At 42.6% G+C, this 19,408-nt stretch overlaps 1 protein-coding gene across 4 annotated transcripts in view; it reads left to right on the top strand.

The window, feature by feature from the left end:
• Nucleotides 1-12,329: 12,329 nt before the first annotated feature.
• The window catches only part of PKNOX1 (PBX/knotted 1 homeobox 1), a 44,847-nt gene continuing 37,768 nt past the window's right edge, over nucleotides 12,330-19,408 (top strand). The window contains exons 1-2 of one of the 4 annotated variants that reach the window (XM_067298280.1): nucleotides 12,340-12,407; nucleotides 17,872-17,926. The gene's annotated coding sequence lies outside the window, so the exon portion shown is untranslated. Of the gene's footprint in view, nucleotides 12,408-13,346; nucleotides 13,617-17,747; nucleotides 17,927-19,408 lie in introns of those variants that run through there. The other 3 variants (XM_013941647.2, XM_067298302.1, XM_067298289.1) reach the window with 3 other exon arrangements.

Raw genomic sequence — 19,408 nt, 5'->3', positions numbered from 1 at the left:
AGCTACAAAAAAAGCTTTACAACCGTTCCAAATACTTACTAGTGGAAGACTGTTAACAGACGGGAAAAATTGGGGAGGTATCCAAAACCAGCAATCTACCCTGGTGAGAAATCCAGCTGCTGGGAAGCAGCGTGGTGCTGGAATTCATACCAGGTTGTTGTCTCTGGACACTAGTCAATGGACGCCATCTTCCATATCACCCTCCCATCAGCAAGAAGGATTCAGGGTTTTTTAACTCTTTTTCCCTTGGCTGCAGGATAAGAGGAAGGAGCTTTTTTCTCTCAAGTCCTCGCTGAAGAACCTTTTCCTAGCTGCTGCGCGGGGGGGAACATCCTTTCTCTAGCCCATTCCTGCCTCCTGGGGATTGCTGTTGGCCCAAGAAAAATCCACAAGTCCCCACTTCCTCCCGCTGCTTAGCTCCTGGTGTATGCTTGCTTACTGCTGGGCCCTGAACTGCTTATTTTCACAGTCTTCCTCCTCTATGAATAACTTTAGGATTTGCCTCTAGAATTAATTAATGCTTTCTTAGGCACAATGTTGGGAACGCAGCATGTTTCAAAATCTCAAGAAAGACCCCCAACCCCCCAAATTTGGGAGGACTATAAAAAGAGAGAACTAAAGAAAAAATAATTAGGAGTGCTTTCCTTGATCTTAGTAGTACTTTTATGACTGCGTTTTTTGAGATTTTCCACAATGCCTTAAGGAAAGGGGAAGCAGCTTTTCTTTTTTTTTTTGGGGGGGGGGGAATGTTAAGATTTCAGGTAACGGCTACAAGATTCCAGCTGCTTGGGCCTCAGGCTTTATGATATTTACTGATTTATGTGCACTAATGTTAAGAGATTTGGCAGCACTTCAAGCAACAAAGTGAAAACAACGTGTTTATTCTAAGCTTCACTCTTGTCCTTTGACTCCACAGTGGCTGTGCAACTGACCTGTCTTCTCAGCTTCGCTCCGCCGTAGCATGGGAAAAGTAAGAGCAGCAGTGGAGAGACAGCTGGCTGCCTGCTTAGAAACTTAGAAAGACATCATTGCGTCACTTCATGCTTGGTAAGTTATCTTTGCAATCAGAAGGGTCAGGATTTTCCCTGTTTTAATTGGAATGTGGATACTGCACACATTGATCACATAGGCTCTTCTGTATCATCAGGTAAAACTTCTCATTCATCAGTTGCGAGGTCATTTTTCAGCCCTAAAACTTAAAAAAAAAAAAAAAAGACAACCTGTGCTGGATGCCTTTATGATCCCCCTTAAGAGGAACTATTTGTAATCTTACTAGGATTTCTTATTTCATTTTTAATATGTATATTCTTTGAATGGAAATATTAAAACCAGCACAAGCAATAAAGATAGATTGCCAGTAAAATAAACAGTTTGGCCTCTGACTGCACAGAGGAGGCAGACTGATTCAAGAAAATATTTTCTAAAAGTCAGCTTTCTAACTGTAAGAATATTCTAATAGTCATTTCTTGTTTAGAACCTGTACTACTTTGTGATTTACTAATCCACACATTTACCTCAGTGTGGAAGTGCAAGTTCATTGACATTCTGCTTCCAAAGTGATAATGATACTAGGAAGGGCACTGAAGTAATATATGAAATACAGAGTAACAGTGAATGGGAAGCCATAGGGATGTATTGCTGAGGCTCCAAAAAGAGTCTGCAAACAATGGATAATAAGGTAACATGAAACAGTATCTACATGCATGTGGGATGCTGGTAAAATTCTGGCCCTGATGGAGCTAATGGAAAAATTATGATAGGCTGCTGTCATGCCAGACTCTTGCCTTGTCTCTTTAAAACTCTTACGGTGAAACTCACGGGGAGGTATGTCTTGCCCAGTTCACATTTACTGTTGTAAAAGTATACATATGTAGAAGACTCACTGGTAGGGAATCACATATGGGATTCTATCCTTGAAGTCACTAAGCCGGTGAGTGTATTTTACACCTATTTATGCTGAGCGTGCTCAGCAACTTACATTAGGAATGCAATGACCTGAAGGGCTGACTTCATAATTTGCGGTTGTGTATGTATTTTTTTCATTAAACCACATTTGTGTTTCTTTATTATCATTATTCTTTTAAAGGTTTCATAACTCTTCACAACTCCTGTTTCTTTTTCTATATGCCCTGCTACCTCATCTTAAATATTCTGACTTTTTAGATTTCAAAATTGGCTATGATGTTGGGTATCAGGTTGCAGTCTGGGGACATCTGGACAGGTTTGCGATCTGTGCGTATCATAATGAAATCTCTTAACTCTATATTTTGAGCCCATGTTTTCATTGTTCCTCTATATTTTCCACAGTTTTGTGTCCTTTGTATTTGTATGAGTGTATTCAGTCTCATGCTATTATATAAAAATGGTTTCCTCACGCATGGTATGATTTTTTTATAGTTTTATATTCCCTTTCTTTCTTTCTTTCTTTCTTTCTTTCTTTCTTTCCATCATCCAATTTCGTGCTTAAAGAGGTAGAATAAGTTAGGTAATATGTACACAGGGACTGCTCCACCATAGAATGGAGCTTTAAGTATCTCTGTTAACACATATTGTAGCCAAAGAAGTTTACAGCATGCAGAGGGAAAAGGTTATTGTTAGTGTAACTGAATAAGTATTAGGGTTAATATATAATGTATAGGTCTATGTAATGGATAGTTTTTATTCATCATAAAATGTTCAAATGACTTGCAGATGTATGACTGCTGCAGCTGTTGCAGACCTTGTAACGGCATTAGGCTCTGACTCAGAAAGCAGCTCGTTTGCCAAAAGATTCTGGCAATGGCTACAGTTGTGATATTCCCATTGAAAAAACTGTTGTCAGCAGTGGAGATGGTGATATAAAACTGAGCTGGAGTATGAGAAAGAGGCAAGGCTGGTGACAGGAAAATGTGGATTCCGAAAGCTGTCTTTTTTTTTTTTTTGATGCTTAATTACATCAGTAGTGTCCTACCACCAAATGGTCTACTAGGGGAGCAGCTGTAATTTATACAGTCGCTACGCATTCTGGCTACATGCAGTTTACGTAATATTAATTGGGGGGGAAAGCAAAACAGCAAACATTGGATAAAGTAAAACTTTGTTGCTGAGTTTTAAGAAGAGAGCTACAGTCCCTACAAGCAGACAAAATTAAATCTCTCTGCACAAGCACAGTCTGTCGCACAAACTTTGCAGCATGTTGCATTAACTTTCCAGGCTACCTTCTGCCTTCGGAGACTGTATAATCAGGGTATATATCTGCTTACTTAGCAGTGAGAAGAATGCCATCATGCTATGGATACACTACTGTGAAATAGTACTGTGAAAAAAAATTTTTTTTTGATGTTTTGTGTTTATTTTCCCAAGTTTGATTCAAGTAAAGAAAGTAATGAAGATTGACAGCTGAAATAGGCACACATTTTGTGTGTGGGATGTCATACTGAAACAGGCCTGCTGGGTTTGGTGAAGCTTTTTGACTCCTGGGCGACTGGAAAAGCAGATGCCTGATCATCTTTAGAAGAGAATTGGAGAAGGCAGTGCAAGACAAAAGAGCAGTTTTGACAGTGTTCAGTGCTAATGCTCAGAAAGCAGGATCGAGTAAAACAAACCCTGGAGACAGAGCTGAACTGTAAATCTCTGAAATGGGGAGGGAGCATAACACCGCTAACCTATGAATGAAGAGTGTATTTCATTGCTGTCTTTCCTGATGTTTTAAACTACTCAGGGAGTGTATTGGTTAGTTATGGAATTGACTGCCACAGAGAGGACTCTGCTTTCTATGGAACAGTTACAAAGCTGGCGGCAACATTGTTTCTGGCACTTCTTGAAAGGTCTCTGGTGATTCCAGTGTGTTCCCTCTGCCACTGTTCAATGTCTTATTTAGGAAACTAAAGCTACCAAAATATATAGAATATTATAAAAGGGATGCAATCTACATAAATGTCACTTACTACATTAAAAAAAAAAATCCAACCCTTACTCACGTGCCTTATGCCTTAAGCTATTAAATGAGAATGAATTGCTAATAGCTCTCTACTTCAGGGCCCAAAATTTCCTGGATAGGTCAGAAAAAGCAGGACAATATGACTGTGTTGGCTACTGCTTGGGGCTGTGAGCTGAGACGTAGGTCTCCCCTCTCACTGGTAAGTGTGCTACTCACTAGACCAGGGCTACTCATTCATTTCTCATGGAGGTCTGTTGGAGATTTCTACCAAGGTCCCCCCAGGGGGAAGCAGTGGGCGATGGCAGTGGGCTGTCGGGCCTGCCGAGAAGTGCATGCCGCCTTGGTGGCTGTGCGCTGTAGCAACACATTTCAGCTCCTTCCCAAGGGAACGGTTTAAGTGTGGGACTTTCTGCTGGATGCAGGATGTGATTCAGCTTGGATGTGTGGGATCTGTGGGATTACACGGACCACTTCTATGGGCTACAGTTGGGAGATTTTAAATCTCTCCCTGGGAATCTGCACCCTTTCTCAGAAATTAACAGGAGGCTGCAAAATGAGAAGGATGGAGAAGTCACTGCCCTGCAGCTTCCTGGTGAGATCGTCCAAAGGGGAAATGGGGCTGTGTCATCGGGCAACGCAGAGCTTTGGGAGAGAGATGTGCCTCTCGGCACGTGCCCCTGCAGCACAATGCAGCTCTGTGCTGTGGATCCCCAACCCAGGTCTGAACGGGCCAATATTTCTCAGAGGAAGGAGCAGACCTTGGCAGGGATACAAGCTTGAATCCCAGAAGCAGTACTGACTTGTTGGCATAGCGCTCAGTCTCAAGCCAATTTGCCTTGCCTCTCAATCCACCAACTAACCTGTGCACAGTACGAGGCTGATGCAGCTTCCACCGATTCCACGTCCAAAGCTGTTTCATGCAGAGCCAGTGTAGGGATCTCTGTACCTTGTTGCACTGCAAGCTGTTGACATATTCTCTCTTTCTCAGAATGTTTTCTCACTAATAAATCTCAAAGAAAAAAAAAAAGTCCAGAAAGCCTCCTGTATCTTCTCTCTCTTGTGATTAAGGGCTGACTTAGGAGTCTAAGTCCAGGAGAGACTTGCTGGATGGCCAGAGGACATTGATTTCCAATTTGTAAAGGGGTTCAAAAAAGGGAATGGTGGTACTAATGGAGAAGTCTGTCAGTGAGCACTGAATATGATGGTCTGATTGCAACTTCTGATTCAGAAAGGTCTGAAAAGGAAAAGCTGTTGATCCCCAGAAGCTCATAAGATACACCAGAAGGCAGCTGACCCAATTGTTTCCGCATTTCTTATACTCATTCACTAAGCATTCGCTACTGGCCACTGTTGGACTCAAAATTGTCTGACCCATGCAGTTGTTATGATGTAAATGTGAAAGGAAGCATTGCCCTGCAACTAAGAATTAACTCCCCGCTATGTCCATCCAGTCTGTCATGCATGCACATACTAGCCTTGTACTTAGGAAAAGCCTGAAAACATTGCTGGGAATGGTGCCCCAAATATCAACAGTTGGCCCACAAGCAGAAATAGCTTATCCCCCAGACACAGAGCCTGGTCCAAATGCATGACTGCCCAAAAGAGGAAGGGCTTCACCTAGATGTGATGGTAGGCAGTCACATCTGGGATGGCAATGTGGATGTGGGCCTGGAGGATATGGTGTAAGTACTGCAGTGTGGACCATCAGGGACAGGCTTGTCTACTTTGAGCTGGTGCGTGTGTGTGTGTGTGCGTGTGTGTATGCGTGTATGCATGGTAGTTTCCCCAAATCCAGACTTGGCTGGGAAGAGAAGGGGAATGCTTGTGGAACGCCTCTGCCCTTGGCAGTTCCTATTTGCTTTTTGCTCAGCACTGTCATTTGTGTGGAGCTCAGCTTTTCTTTTGCTTTGTGCTAGGAGCTCAGGTGCCTGGCTTAGAACGTTGCATTAGCAGCAAGACACATAAATCCTTGCTGAAGGCCACCTAATCCTCTCTGCCTAACTGACTTCTGCTCCTGCGGATAGTCCCTTCTCTATTTTTTCTCTATTTGCTAAGTGATTGATTTCTTTCCTCTTCCAGCTGCAAAGCAGTGGCAGGAGCAGGCTGGCTGGCCAGCCATTCTCATTCCCTGCTACTAAAGACTTTCAGTTCTTCTAAGCTTCAAAATGCAGAAACCCACAAAGCAGCTGGAAGTAAACAGGTAATGGAGAGGAAAGACAGGTCTCTATGGACTGAAGAAAGTGCTCTATAGAACCACTGTTTGAGAATCTCTTGTTAATGCCTCCTGGTTATTTTTTGCTGTATTTCACTTTACCCAAATGAAATCTTGCTCAAGCCAGGGGGAATTGTTCCACTGACTTCTGTGAGAGTTGGATCTATCCCCTGGACTAGTCTCACTGATTTTCTTTTGTTTTAGTTGGTTTCATTCTCAACCCCTAGAATAATGTGATTTCATTTGTAGTCCTCCAAGGTGGGTTCATATAAAATGTTTTCTTTTTACCTTTTTTTTTAAAAAAATCAAGACGTGTATTGGTAATTCCTCTTCTATTCTTCCGACTCTGATTTTCTACCTCTGTCCTTTTTTTGGCCCTGCTTCTGCCAGGAAGTAAATGAAAATGTCACTGTCTTTTTAAGTATAACACATTTTGGAAGAAACTTTGCAGTCAAATGACAAGATACTCTCAACTTTTGGCATAATTAAAAACAGACAATTTGCCCTCAGAAGATAATCTATTTATAGTATCTCAAGTGGAAAAAAGGTATGCTGAGTTAGGAAAGATGTTTGCTCCATTACTGTGGAATTCCTAGTGCAATTCTCAGTGCAAAGTATTGCATTTAGGAAAGTGATAGTGTATTTTTGCATTACAGTTCAGTCTTCGGGTTTTAATTGTATGGTGTACTTTTATGATAAGCTCTTTCTTTTTTAACAGCAGTTTGTTCAAATTAACATCTCTGATAGCAGAAAGTGAGTGATGTAGAGAATGGTACTAGAGAACAGATAGAAGGGGACATTATCTTATAGAGGTTTGGGGTTTTATCCTCCAGATAGCCTAAAATTCTTTCCAAGTAACGTGTTAGATATTGGTAATGCAGTGACTCAACCATATAAACAGATGGAGTGAGTATTATGCAGCCAGTGATTCAGCTAACACACAGCTCTGGAAATTCAAATTTGATTTAACAAGAGGATAAATGTTAAACGAGACATAGGATTTACCCCTTTTTCTTTTTTTGAAGAAGCCTTAAATACTTTGTTTTTTTCTCCTGAACAGAGGTGGGGGAAAAAGCGTAGTACAATAATAGCTCATCAAAGGAACAGCATCCTGATCACCACACAGAATCCCCTTGGAGCAGTACTGCACTGCAGTGCCAGCTCTTGGTCCGAGCCCAAATCCTGCTGTGGGACATGAGCTCTTAATTTCTCCAGAGGGAGTGTTCCCAGCTGAGTTACACAGATCTGCATGATCTAGTTCAAGCAAAGCTTGACATTTATTTAGACTGAGTTAACTCATTAATTTCAGCTTTAAAATCCTGAGTGCCATATCCATTATAAAATAACTCTCACATTTTTCCCAGGCTCCTCCTATACCATGTAAAGTTGTGGCTGCAGATGTGAATGTGCTGTGCATGCAAACAGAGCATACAAAGGTTGCTTTTTGGAATGCTCTCCAAACAGCCAGAGGACATCTAAGTAGTTGACATGTCTTATTACATACTTTTTTCCCTAGGAGTGATGAAAGAAGAAACCGGTTTGCTGTAGAAACTTTCCATTGTTAAGAGATCAGCACTCAAAAACTCACCTGATTTTTATGGAAATCTGGGAAAAACCCTGCTCTGTTTAGATTATTTCAATCCTATCACTGAAATTACAATCTTTATTCAGTAAGAGTTATGAGTGCAGATTGATTACTGCCACCTGCATAGTCACCAATCTCTTCACCTCTATGAATGTTTCCTCTGAAAGCTTATTATGAAAGAGCTGCAAAGTACACAATCTAGAGTAATGCAAGATATCTAAAACGAGACATCTCCTTTTTTTGGAGTAGGTTAAATGCATGTGAATGTTACATTACGCTTACAGTTTTAACATTTAGAACTTGGAGACTACTAAAAGATGTCATAGTAACTCTAACTCATCTAGCAGCTGTATGTAGGGTCTAGTTTTGCCCTCTACATTCATGCAATCCTACTATCAGTAAATTGCAATTGAATGTGTTTCAGAGAACAGATTTGGGAGAGTGGCTTTTCTCATTTGGTGAGACAGGACTTTAATAGCTTGGTGTTTGCAAATACTTGGTCCAACTGTGAGGAATTCTACCATATATTAGGAACTGTCTTAGTAGCCAAGTAAAGCTCTGACCCTACAAACATATCCGTGTATGCTTTATATAATAAGCTGTACTTAATGAGGGTATTTCATATGTACAATGTGAAGCATGTAACAGTAATTTGAGAAGCTGAGTATTTTATTATTGACAGTTGCAAACCTAAATGTTACTGAACCTCATTTTTAAGTACTTGCAATTTGCAATTGTAAAGTATTAAGCTGGCATTTCATTCACCTTTCCATGCAGCTTTTTTAATTTTTTTTTTAGAAAAAAGCAGCCATCTCATCACTGCCTCTAAGTGAGTACACCTATATCAACGGAAATTCATAGCATAAAACTACATCAGTTGTGTAATAATCCTTACAAAATGTGTAGTATGGAGAATTTCCTCATGATACATGTCTTGAGTCCTCTGTTATAAAGATATGTTGTATTGGACACTCATCCTTTTGCAGAACTGATGAGGGGCAACACAATATGTGTTGACAATTAGATATAGAAAAAAAAAGGTACCTATCTTTTCCTCTGATCATTTTTTTTGTTTTTTTTTCCTTTGTATCATTTTTCTCATTTGCTTCTTCATTCTTTTTTCCTGCTTTTCTCCTCCCAGTTTCTTTCTATTTTCCGAGTGTTGCAAGCTTCTCACAAAAGCCTTGTAACTTTTAATGCTTTTCTTAAACATTCATCTCTTGGAGTCATTTCAGTCATCATTATTTTTTAAAAGTAATCTTCTTAATTTTCAAGCCTACAGAGGGTGTATCAGGGAGAGCTGAAGATAAAATGAGAAACAAGGAACTCCTGACAGTGATTGTGAACAGTGCATTCAGTGAATTTAAAGATGGGCAGCTGGAAGGCACAAGTTAGATCAAGAGTGATTTTTAGGTTACTTTCTTAATGGAACAAGGCTTATGTGGTGATGTCATGTAGATATAGGTATCTTTGGGAGTATATATATGTGATTTAAGCACATTTGAACCTATTGACTTACTTCAATACCATAGGATATAGGATTAAAGCTGTCAAAAATAATTTAATTCCTATAATTTTCATGAAAATAAGTAGTTGGGTAGGGAAGAGGTATCATGCACCCACTGAATGATGGAAAGTCTGCAGCGTGAGCTTAGGCAACAGAGAGTTCACTGACTGATGAGACCCCTTATCAATACCACAACTTCAGAAGTTTCAGTCAAAGCTTGCACCTGCTTAGACCCCAAAGTTAATCAGCCATGAAGCACAGATCAGTAGGGAGCTAGGCTTTCTTAATTCCAGTGCTTAGGAATCACATGCTTTAAGACTGAGGAAGCTAGAACATGTTTATATTATGAAAAGAGTAAGAGACTGAGGAGAATAAAGGATGGAATAAGCTTAATTACAAAGCAGACCAAGAGGTGGGATTACTGAGTCAAGGGGAAGACAGCAGAGGAGAAATTTCTGCACCTATTGGAGGGGAGGGAGCTGGGGAATGGACAGTGGCAGGAAGCAAAAGAAGGAAAATCAAAGCAAAGAAAGAGACAAAGGAAAATTCAAGTTGGGAAAGGCATCCAAAAGGCTGTGAGGATAACTGGGAGATGGGATTGAACAGGAGCTAAATTAGTTTGAATTTAATCTGCTCTTTTGCAGATGAAGTCACTGAACTCCTGTCCAAAGAAGTGCAAGCAAGACAGAAAGAGAACAAAGGGTTTGCAAGGTGAATCAAATTTGAGCGAGGCAGGTCTGGGCATGGGAACCAGTTAATTTGAAGAACTGTTTAGTAAATGTGTCACTAATGAATGTGTCAGAGATAATGAGAGAAGAAAGTGGTGTTAGAAGAAGTCTGCTTGACCACAGGAGTTCTATTAGAGATGTTATATAGTACGAGAGCAGAAACAGAGAATCTTGTGAGCACGACACAGTAAGAATAGTATTATTTTTAAAATCTTGGGTTTTTTTTTAAGTTATTCACAAGAACTTTCGGACCTGATTCACACATTTGAACACTTTGGATTGGCACGGTTCATTTTCTTTCCTATTCTCTCTGCAAGATGTACAAGTTCTTTTCATGTTCACAAGCCTCGTATCCACGTGGTCCTGACTGTGTGGGGAAAAATGGCTAGAAAATGAACTCCTATAAAGGCTCCAAGTGGTCCAATGAGAGGATGAAACAACTGTTTGTGACTGGAGAAATGGTGGCAGTGTGCACAGAGTGACTATTCCTGAAAACCTAGAGCAATTGTACCAGCTAAGCAGGGTCTTGACGCAGTGGTTATACTCAGAGGACTGAAGACAGACCTGGCTAGCAGGAACTTTTATTTAGCTGTTTGTATTAAGAGCCTATTAGCCAGATCTTCTTTAAGTGGCCTGGTCCTGGAAAGTGTTATATAAAACAAAATAGAGAATTTTCTGATGTTAAACCAACAGAAAGACGGGGATGGATCTTGAAAAACACAGGGCATTTCTAGTTTGTAGAGGCATAGGATAATCAGGTAGATTTCCAGCCTGTATTCTGCAGAGGAGCTACAAAACCTGGAACAAAACACACTTTTGTTCTGAGCTGAGTTTCCTAAGGAGATGAGACTTTCTGTCTATCAGCTTCTTCATCCCCGTGATGCCTTTTGCCCTCAAAGCCTGCTTGGCAAAGAGGGGAGGCTACTAAGATGTTAAGGTTCCTCCCAGTGTCATGAGGAGCAAAGAGATCATCTCAGCGAACCCACTGAAAGATGTAAATTCAAGCCCTTTTACACACTACAGAATCTACAAGGAGGGAAACTCTCCAAATGCTCCAAAGACAAAATCACAAAGCTGCAAGGCAGACATCTGTCAGAAATCGCACTTGCCTAGTCTCCTGCTCATCTTACTACTCACTTAAGAACAGTTTAGGTCAACATACTCAATGCTGGTGAAATGGGAAGGAAAAGCTACGATGGAGGGCTGCTTTTTTTCCAAACGGAGAAAAGACGCAGAACTGCAGTAGAAAGATCTGTGACCAGCACCTTCTCCTTTACTATTTCCTGACGGTGGGATCCTGCGATCCTGGGGGTGTGCTGGCTCCAGCGCCCAGTTCTCCTCACCCTTCAGAGACTCTGCAGTGGGTCCTTGTGTTAGGAGGAAACACGAGAGAGGAGGGGAGGGGAGGAAGGGGCACGTTTTAGGATCCCAGCAGTGGAAGGGGCCTCGCGAGTCGCGAAGGCCAGGGCTGGGCCAGCACGGGGCAGGAGCCACACAGGACCTTCCCGGCCCGAAGTGGACGGGACAAGGTCCGTCCAAGAGTGCCTGGGCGTTTGCCCCGGCTCCCAGGCAGGCGCAGGACCTCACTGCTCGGAACGCAAGCGCTCTGCTAGGTATTAGCTGAGATCTCGTCCGCTCCCGGCCTCCCCAGCCAACGCCAGCTCTTCGCTTGGGGATGCTAACTGCTGCCCTGCCGCAAACGGCAGGCGCAGGGGAAAACCTTGCTCCGGGGCCCTAAGAGAGGGCTCTGGCGAGGGTCTCTGAAGCCTTCGGGGAGCCCTGCCGGGACACGCGGGTCTGCGCTCCCGGAGTCTCCCCGGAGAAGGTGGCTCGGGGCCCCCCGCCACCCTCCGGGCCCCTGGGCCTCCCCGCCAGCAGGGCGCCCGCCTGTGGCCCCGCTGGCCGAGGTCGGGCACCCCCGCAGGCGGGGGGGGGCACGGCGACCTCGGGGGAGGGCAGCGCCCCCGCCAGGGGCCCGTGGGGCGGTGTACGGGTGCTGCGGCGCCGCCGCGGCCGGGGCAGCTGGCCCCGGAGGAGGGGAGGCGGCGGGGGGCGCCGCCGCGCCACTTGGTATCTCCCTCCTCCCCCCCCTCAAAGAGGTGGTTTCACCTCCCCCCCCGACCCGGGGGAGGGGCGTGGCAGGGCCCTTCTCGGGGATGCCCCGCCTCTTCGTGCATACTCATGAGGTGTGAGCCAGGGCGCGCCGGCGTAGGGCGGTGGCGTGCGGCTGCCCCGCCCCGCCGCTTCAGCGGGCGCCGCGGTGGGCGTGCCCTGCGCCGGCGCCTGCCCCGCCCCCCTTGGTGAATATTGATGAGGCGTGATGCGCGGCGTGGTGTCGTATCGGGTAGCGCGGCCGGCGATTGGCCGAGTGCGTGTGTGCGCGGTGACGCGTGTCGCGGCGGTGCGGGTCCCGATTGCTGCAGCCGCTTGTCAGTGTGACGAAGATTGGCACCCAGGTAAGCGCTGTCACTCAAACCCGCTCCCAGCCAGCCAGCCAGCCATCCATCACGGCGCGCCCGCCGCCGCCGGCCGGCCGGGCCCAGCCGCACCACCAGACCGGGGATGGGGGGGGCGAGCCCGGCACACGGAACAGCGGGGCGGGGGGGCACCCGCACTGTAACTAACCCAGAGGGGGGTTAGGGGCGGCGGCGGGCAGGCGCGGGAAGGGGAGGGGGGGAGCGAGGAAATTTCTGGAACAGCAGCCGTCTAACCGTTGTCTTTGTGGGCGCGCGGGCGAGGCGGCGCGCGCGGGCGGGGGCGCGCACGCGCCGCGGGCCGGGCCGGGCGCGGCGGGGCGCGCGCGGGCGTGGGAGGGGGAAGGAAGGGAGCCGCGGCGAGAGGGAGCGCCGCGAGCGAGACAGCTGTTGGGCGCCGCGCGGAGGGGACGCGGCGGCGGGAAGGGGGCGACGGGAGAGGGTGGGGGGGAGCCGGCGCGATGTTTAAAGAGCCAGCGCCGCGCTCGGAGGCACTCCCGGGGGGGGGGGGGGGCAAGGCGGAGCGGAGCGCCCGGGTGGGCGATGGTGGCGGCGGCTCTTCGGAGTCCTCCTCGCCTCCCCTTCCCCCCCACCCCGCGCGGTTTTGCCAGGCGCCGCCGACCTGGCCCTGCCCCTGCCCCTGCCCCGTGGAGCCCAGCCCACCTCGCGAAGCCTTCGCTTGTGGCGGCGATAAAACCGCCGCAGCAGCTGCTGCTGACGCCGCCGCCTCCCCTCCGCACCTGCCCTGGTCCCGCCGCGGGCGCGCGGCCATCGCCGCGGCCCGGCTCGGAGGGGAGGCTGCCAACGGCCGTTCGCTGCTGCCGCGCGCTGACCCCGTGCCCAGCGGGGCGGGGGTGGGGCGGTGCCCCCTGCCCCCAGCCCTGGTGTCGCGCCGGGGGCCGCGCGGTCCGCGGGAGAGCCGGGGCTGGCGCGTCTCTGGTTTTGCCTCTTTTCCCCCTCATTCATAGAAAGCAAATTCTGCTAGCGGCAGGCGCTTGGGGCAGTGTGTGCAGTGCTGGCGTGAGGTGGTTTCTTCTTTATTTTTATTTTTTATTTTTGATGTGACCTCATTGTCTCTTGGCTCGGTTGTGTGTAGAAGCTTCTTGACACCTAGACCGAGGCTTCCTGAGTGTTTACACAGCCGCAATTAGGAGCTGAAACTTGACATTGCCCAGAGGCCCTACTTATGATGTGTGTAAACAATAATAAATCAAGTACTGGTTTTATCCTGAAATATTGCCTCAATTAGCCACATGTACTGGGTCTCCATGGAGGAGTCAATAGCATTCCCTCATTCCCATAACACCAGCTGTATGGCCCAGAGTTCATCAATTAAAACTATAAGTGGTTGACACTCCTGTGTGATACTTCTCTGCATAGTTTATCTCTGTCTCGTTTTATTATTTCTTCATTATTTTTGATGCTCTAAATGGGAACATACCATGTCATTTTAGAGATAACAGTATTCGTACGTGCAGCTGCAATTGGTGGCCCCTTTTTTGTCAGTTATATCTAAGTAAATGACTAATGTGGTTTTGGGAAGGAGAATGAATCTCTAGATCTGGTTAGATACCCTTATAAATTATTTTTTTTGCTCTGCTATGAATTACTTTTTTGGCATATGTAGTGAAGTGCTGTCCAAGCAAGATACATTTTTGTCCTTGTCTCTATTTGGAATATGATGTGTGTGTTCCATTAAATAGATCACTGAAATAGAGAGCGTGGACCATATGTTCTGGTTTGTAGATGTTGAAGAACACTTGAGCCAGCATCCTGTGGAGAATAGGGGGAGGGTTTAGGTCATTTTCTGTGTATGCTAAACTTCTCAGCTGATTAAAGAAGCCTTTCTTAATCTTTACAAAATCATGCCAGTTTATAATGTGCCAGTTCATAATGCTGTTTATAATATTCTTCTGGAGAAAGAAAATGCTTTGCACAAATTTTTACCAGTGTAGTTTTCTTGATTAGGGGAATTGTAATGACTCTAGCTCAATAAATGCATGGCTCTTACTGTTGTCCCTACTAGGAATATACTCGGAGGTCTTTCCCTTTCCTGCATAGGATATAAACTGTCTACAGTCTGCCTGTGCTATGGGGTTGCATTGCTTTAATTATACGTGTGTAGTTAAAGTGATACAGCTTCTGCACATAGGCAAGCACTGAAATCCTGTTTAGTCCATGTTAGCTACATGTACAAATTTTATGGATTATACTGAAACAGGAAGCAAACTGTTGTGATTGTATCAGAAATCTTCCTATACATTTGCGGACTTTGTCATGACTAGAATATAAAGCAACAACAAATGTGTTTTGAGTGCATTTTCTAACTGGCTCTATAAAATAAATATACAATTGCAGAATTATCCTCCTGAATCTGTGCCTAGCCATATAGAGTCATTAAATTTAAAATTTCAAAAACTCTTGAGAAAAGAAAGAAAAAAATTCACATGTATTCAGTCTGAAGGAACAGTTGCACACTTTTTGGAGTGCCTTTTTTAAAAAATAAGTGTATATTTTCACTGCAGACTGCTACAGATTTATGTATTTTCTTGTCATCTTATGATTAAAGTATCACATGAAAACCAGTGTAGGTTTCACGATTTCATAACATAAGCTTCAATTGTGTGAATGGCTAGAGGCATAACCCATTTACTTCATTTGCAGGATAAATGCAGTGTGGTTTAGAGGATATTACACTGCACTGAGTCTTGAAAGACTTATTTTATTCATTCTCATTGATCTGCTGAGTGATTTTTGGGGAGGGGGGGCATGTATTTTTGTCGGTACAAATTGAGTAAATATACGTCTCATGTCTGAAGTGGGTCTTATTATTATTGTGTAGTTAAAGTGCTTTGCTGAACTGGATTTGATCTTGTTACCATTTCCTATGTGCTAATAGGAAATTTAAGAACTCTTAAAGTTCTGTGTATGTTATCTTTTTTTAAATTTGGAAAGTTCACTTTGGCATGTAAAAAGTTAGTCTACTTGTGTTTTCTTTAATATTAAAGGCATAACTTCTAGCCTTTATTTGTGTTATTTCCCAAGCTAGATATAATTTTAAAGATTTGGGTTCATCTTTTAAAGTATTTGTATTTAAAAATAACATTTTAAAACTGAGTCTTTGCAGTTTTCCATTAGTGAAACAAAAAGGAGTTTAGCATGAACAGAATATAAATGTTAATTCTAAATACTTGAGTCTTATAAAATGGATATGTATCTGTTAGATGCTGTATTTTATTTTTTTTAATTTTGCTTTTGGACAGTATTTGTTTCCTGCCTTGTTTTATCTGTACTATAAATGAAGCTCTGTAATGTAATAATTCTGATTGTGACTACAGCAAAATTAGAAGTGTTTAAGAAGCATTTTAATTTCTTGGAAAAAAAAATAACACTTTCACTGTTATTGAATCATGTACTAACAGCCAAGTGTGAATGATCCAGAGAACCAGTTCTGTGACAGTGGAACTGCTTGTTCTAATGGCTCTGTTCATGCTCTGAATGAAAGGAGATGTAGTCCAGAATGTCTTTCAGAATATTATTTAGTGATGTGGGAGCCAAATAATACTTCTGCAGAAAGCACATATGTGAGAGTTTACAATAAAGCAGATTAATATCTTTACTTTGGTGTAAGAAAGACTTAATTATTTTTTGTGTAAAATATAAAAGTCCGCAAATGTTACTTCTCTCTTGCAACAGCTGGTTGCTTCAGTCTCACTTCTTACAAGAGTCTGTGGGTTTACAAACGCTAAGTCTCTCAGGGGGTTATTTTACCACAGCTTATACTGTACAAAATGCAAAACAACTTATTGCTTTTCTGAAAAGAGGATTCTAAGAGCAAGAAAAGAGCTGCAGATAGAATTCTTTCCTTCACTTACTTGCTGCCAGATGTTATTAAAACATTTTACTCAGCCCATGATGGCTCTTTCTAAGATAATTAAATGCTGCTCAAGTAGTCGTGTTTTTTAGCAGATTCTTCACTTCATTCAATAATATCATTATCTGTGATTGCATAGTGTGCTACCGTGGAAGTGACTTTGTGTCATAACTGTAGCATACTGATGTCGTCAAACACAACTAGAAGTGGGGTTAGAAAATAAATGTAATGACACCAGGAATCTGGAAAGACCAATCTTCTGTTAATGGAGCATTGGCATGCTATTATAAAGTGCGTAGAGGGCAGTAGCTTAGTTTCTCTGCCAGCAGTTTGGAGATTACTAAGTCATGTGTCTTACTGAAGGATAAAAAGGAACTCAGTGTTAAAAGTGGAAATAAAACTTAGGCCTGCTTGCCTTCACATACCTGCTTATCACCCTTCATACAAGCACTTGGGTTTTGTTTTTATTTTTTTAATATAGCAACTACTCCAGGCCATGATGTTCTTATTTTATATACATATATGTATAAAACAGCTATTTGCTTTAAAACAGGAAGGCCATTTTAATGTATTAACTGTCAAAAGGTGATTTTAGAAAATGGGAGAGAAATGACTATGATATGACTGCCCTTTAACCTCGTATACTGATGGGGCTGTACCTGTCATCTGCACTTGGCAGTAAATTCAGGCAAAAAAAAATAGAATGTGGCAACATACTACTGGTGTACTAAAATAGGGGTCAATTTTTATACCATTAAATTTTAGTTTGTTTTGGAATATTTGGAATTGTCTCTGTTTTTTTTCTTGGGGACATAGAGAATTAAAAACAAAATCTGGCTACACTTTACATCCTGCTTAACTTTTTTCAAATTACATAGTAAATGAAACAAAGGGAAAAGGGTATCATAATACTTTCTATTGCAAAATAAAGTCCAAGTCTTTTATATTTGTTTTCCAACGAAACAGAAAGGTTTATTAAACAAAAATTGGAGCTTTGTACATGTATAACATGCCAAGAGAATAGGGGAACGAAAACATGAATGGTGCTTTTTTCCATGTGTTCGATTACTGATTAAGTTTAACTTCCAGGTCAGTGTGTGATCACTAAATTCATACATACTCTAGGCCATGACAGTAGTAATACCAGGAGTAAGGTTACTTGGTTATTTTTTCTTTTAAGATGTTGTTTTCAGTTGCTTATATCTTAGTCATACTGAAATTTGCCATGATGCGTATGTTTGAGCAGGTTATTCCGGAAAGTTTAAGCTAAAATGATTCAGCATTTTGAAAATTGACATTAAGAGAAAGTAAATATGTTAATTAAAGGGGGAAAAAATGTTTGATTGGTTTATTTAAAGGAATATCCGCACTTGAGATCTAGAATTTAAAACTGCAGAGAAAGGGGAACAGTGTATGGCTGTTCCTAGAGAAACCTTAACAAATTAAAAGCTCTTGAAAAACTGGTTTGTGCATATTACTCGGCAAATATTTATTAACTAAATTATCTGCATATTCCATGTAACGTGAGTATCTTCCTGTCTGTTGGTCCTTGCATGTCACCTGACTGTGCAGTCATCATCTGGACCAAGTAGTTAAGCATGATGCATCACACAGAAGTAGGTGATGGGTAAGTCTAATCCTAAATAGTCTTTCTTTAACTGTGCTTCCCCCCCAACCCCGGAGTGCTGTGATGAGGATGGGCGTTGGGGGAAGAGGTGGGGAATGGTGATTGAAGCTGAGTGGAAGTGCAATAGGCCCAGGAGCCTGGAAAAGATGGTACTAGCAAAACTAGTAAATGGACAGAAGCAGAGGGAATGAGAGAGGGCAAGAGCTGAGAAGGAGAACAAGCTGAACATTCACATGGAAGGCGCAGTGGGAAAGAGTAGTACAAGACTGAAGAGCACAATGAATATGGATAGGGAAATAAGGGAGCATGAAGAGCAATGGCAGCAGGAACAGAAGAGTGTATAACACAAAACATTTTCCATGTAAAAACGAATTGAAGTGATTGCTTCTGGTTCACCATTGCTTTACTGTTTACCAAATAGCTGTGGCCAGCGTAGAGGGGAAAAGGAAGAATTTTTATTTAATTAAAAAACTTTTTGAAAAGAAAATTAACAATTTGTGTTAAGGCCTAAACTTAACAGCAAAAAAAAGTTTGTGTTTGACCAAATTGTAGAGTCAAAGAAAAAAAAGTGATGCTGGAAAAGTCATTGATCAAATGGAATCAAATTTCACAAAGGAGAGGTGCAGGAGCAGAGATACTTTGTCATTTTAGTTTATTCAATTAGTCCAAGTTAATGACTGGATAATTCACAGGCTCAAAAGTCAATTCAAATTTATTTTTAAAATCAAGAATGACATAAAAATGAAATCATTGACCACAGGACATATTAATCTTGATGAAGTGTTTAAAAGTAGAGAAATTTTTGTAAGTATTTGGCATCTTAACCTTATTTTAAATGCAGTTATTAGTCAACCAAACTGTTTTTTCTTCCTTTAATTGCACATTGGTGTCATTAGGACAATTTGCCATAGAAAGAATCATTAGAAACTTCGGTAATTTTGTAATAAAAATATTGAAAAACATGAATATAAGCACAGTAAGTGTTACATAGTTTATGTAAGATATCACTTAATATGAATTATTTAATAGCAATGAAGCATAGGGAGATGGGTGCTCATTTGGTGTCTTCTTTATGAAAATAACTGCAAAGTCTAAACACAAAACCAGATTAATTTCGGTCACAGTTTATTGGTGTTGACACAAATCAGATTAAAATTGGATTTCATGTTGCTTTGGATAAATTCATTTGGAAGGATAAGATAAAATGAGTGTCTCTCTCCAGGAATAAGAGATCCGCGTAGATGTTTATGTGGACATTCCATAGGCTTAAATGGCAGGGGAACAGAATCATATGTCTAGCACATATGCAAACCTGTTGTTTATCCACATGGAGAGTCTTGGGGAAATCTGGAGGGTGGAATTTAGTTTTTTTTTAATCCTGAACATTTTTTATGAAATTTTATTTGAAAAAGTAATTAAATATTAATTAGGAAAGTCATACCAGAATGAGTTCTAGCTGTGCAATTGTTAATGTGCCCCCTC

This window comes from Apteryx mantelli, chromosome 1 (assembly GCF_036417845.1).
Source record: "Apteryx mantelli isolate bAptMan1 chromosome 1, bAptMan1.hap1, whole genome shotgun sequence".
In the NCBI taxonomy this organism is placed as follows: domain Eukaryota; kingdom Metazoa; phylum Chordata; class Aves; order Apterygiformes; family Apterygidae; genus Apteryx; species Apteryx mantelli.
Note: the sequence above shows the minus strand (reverse complement) of the source record. Positions and strands in the feature narration are given on the sequence as shown.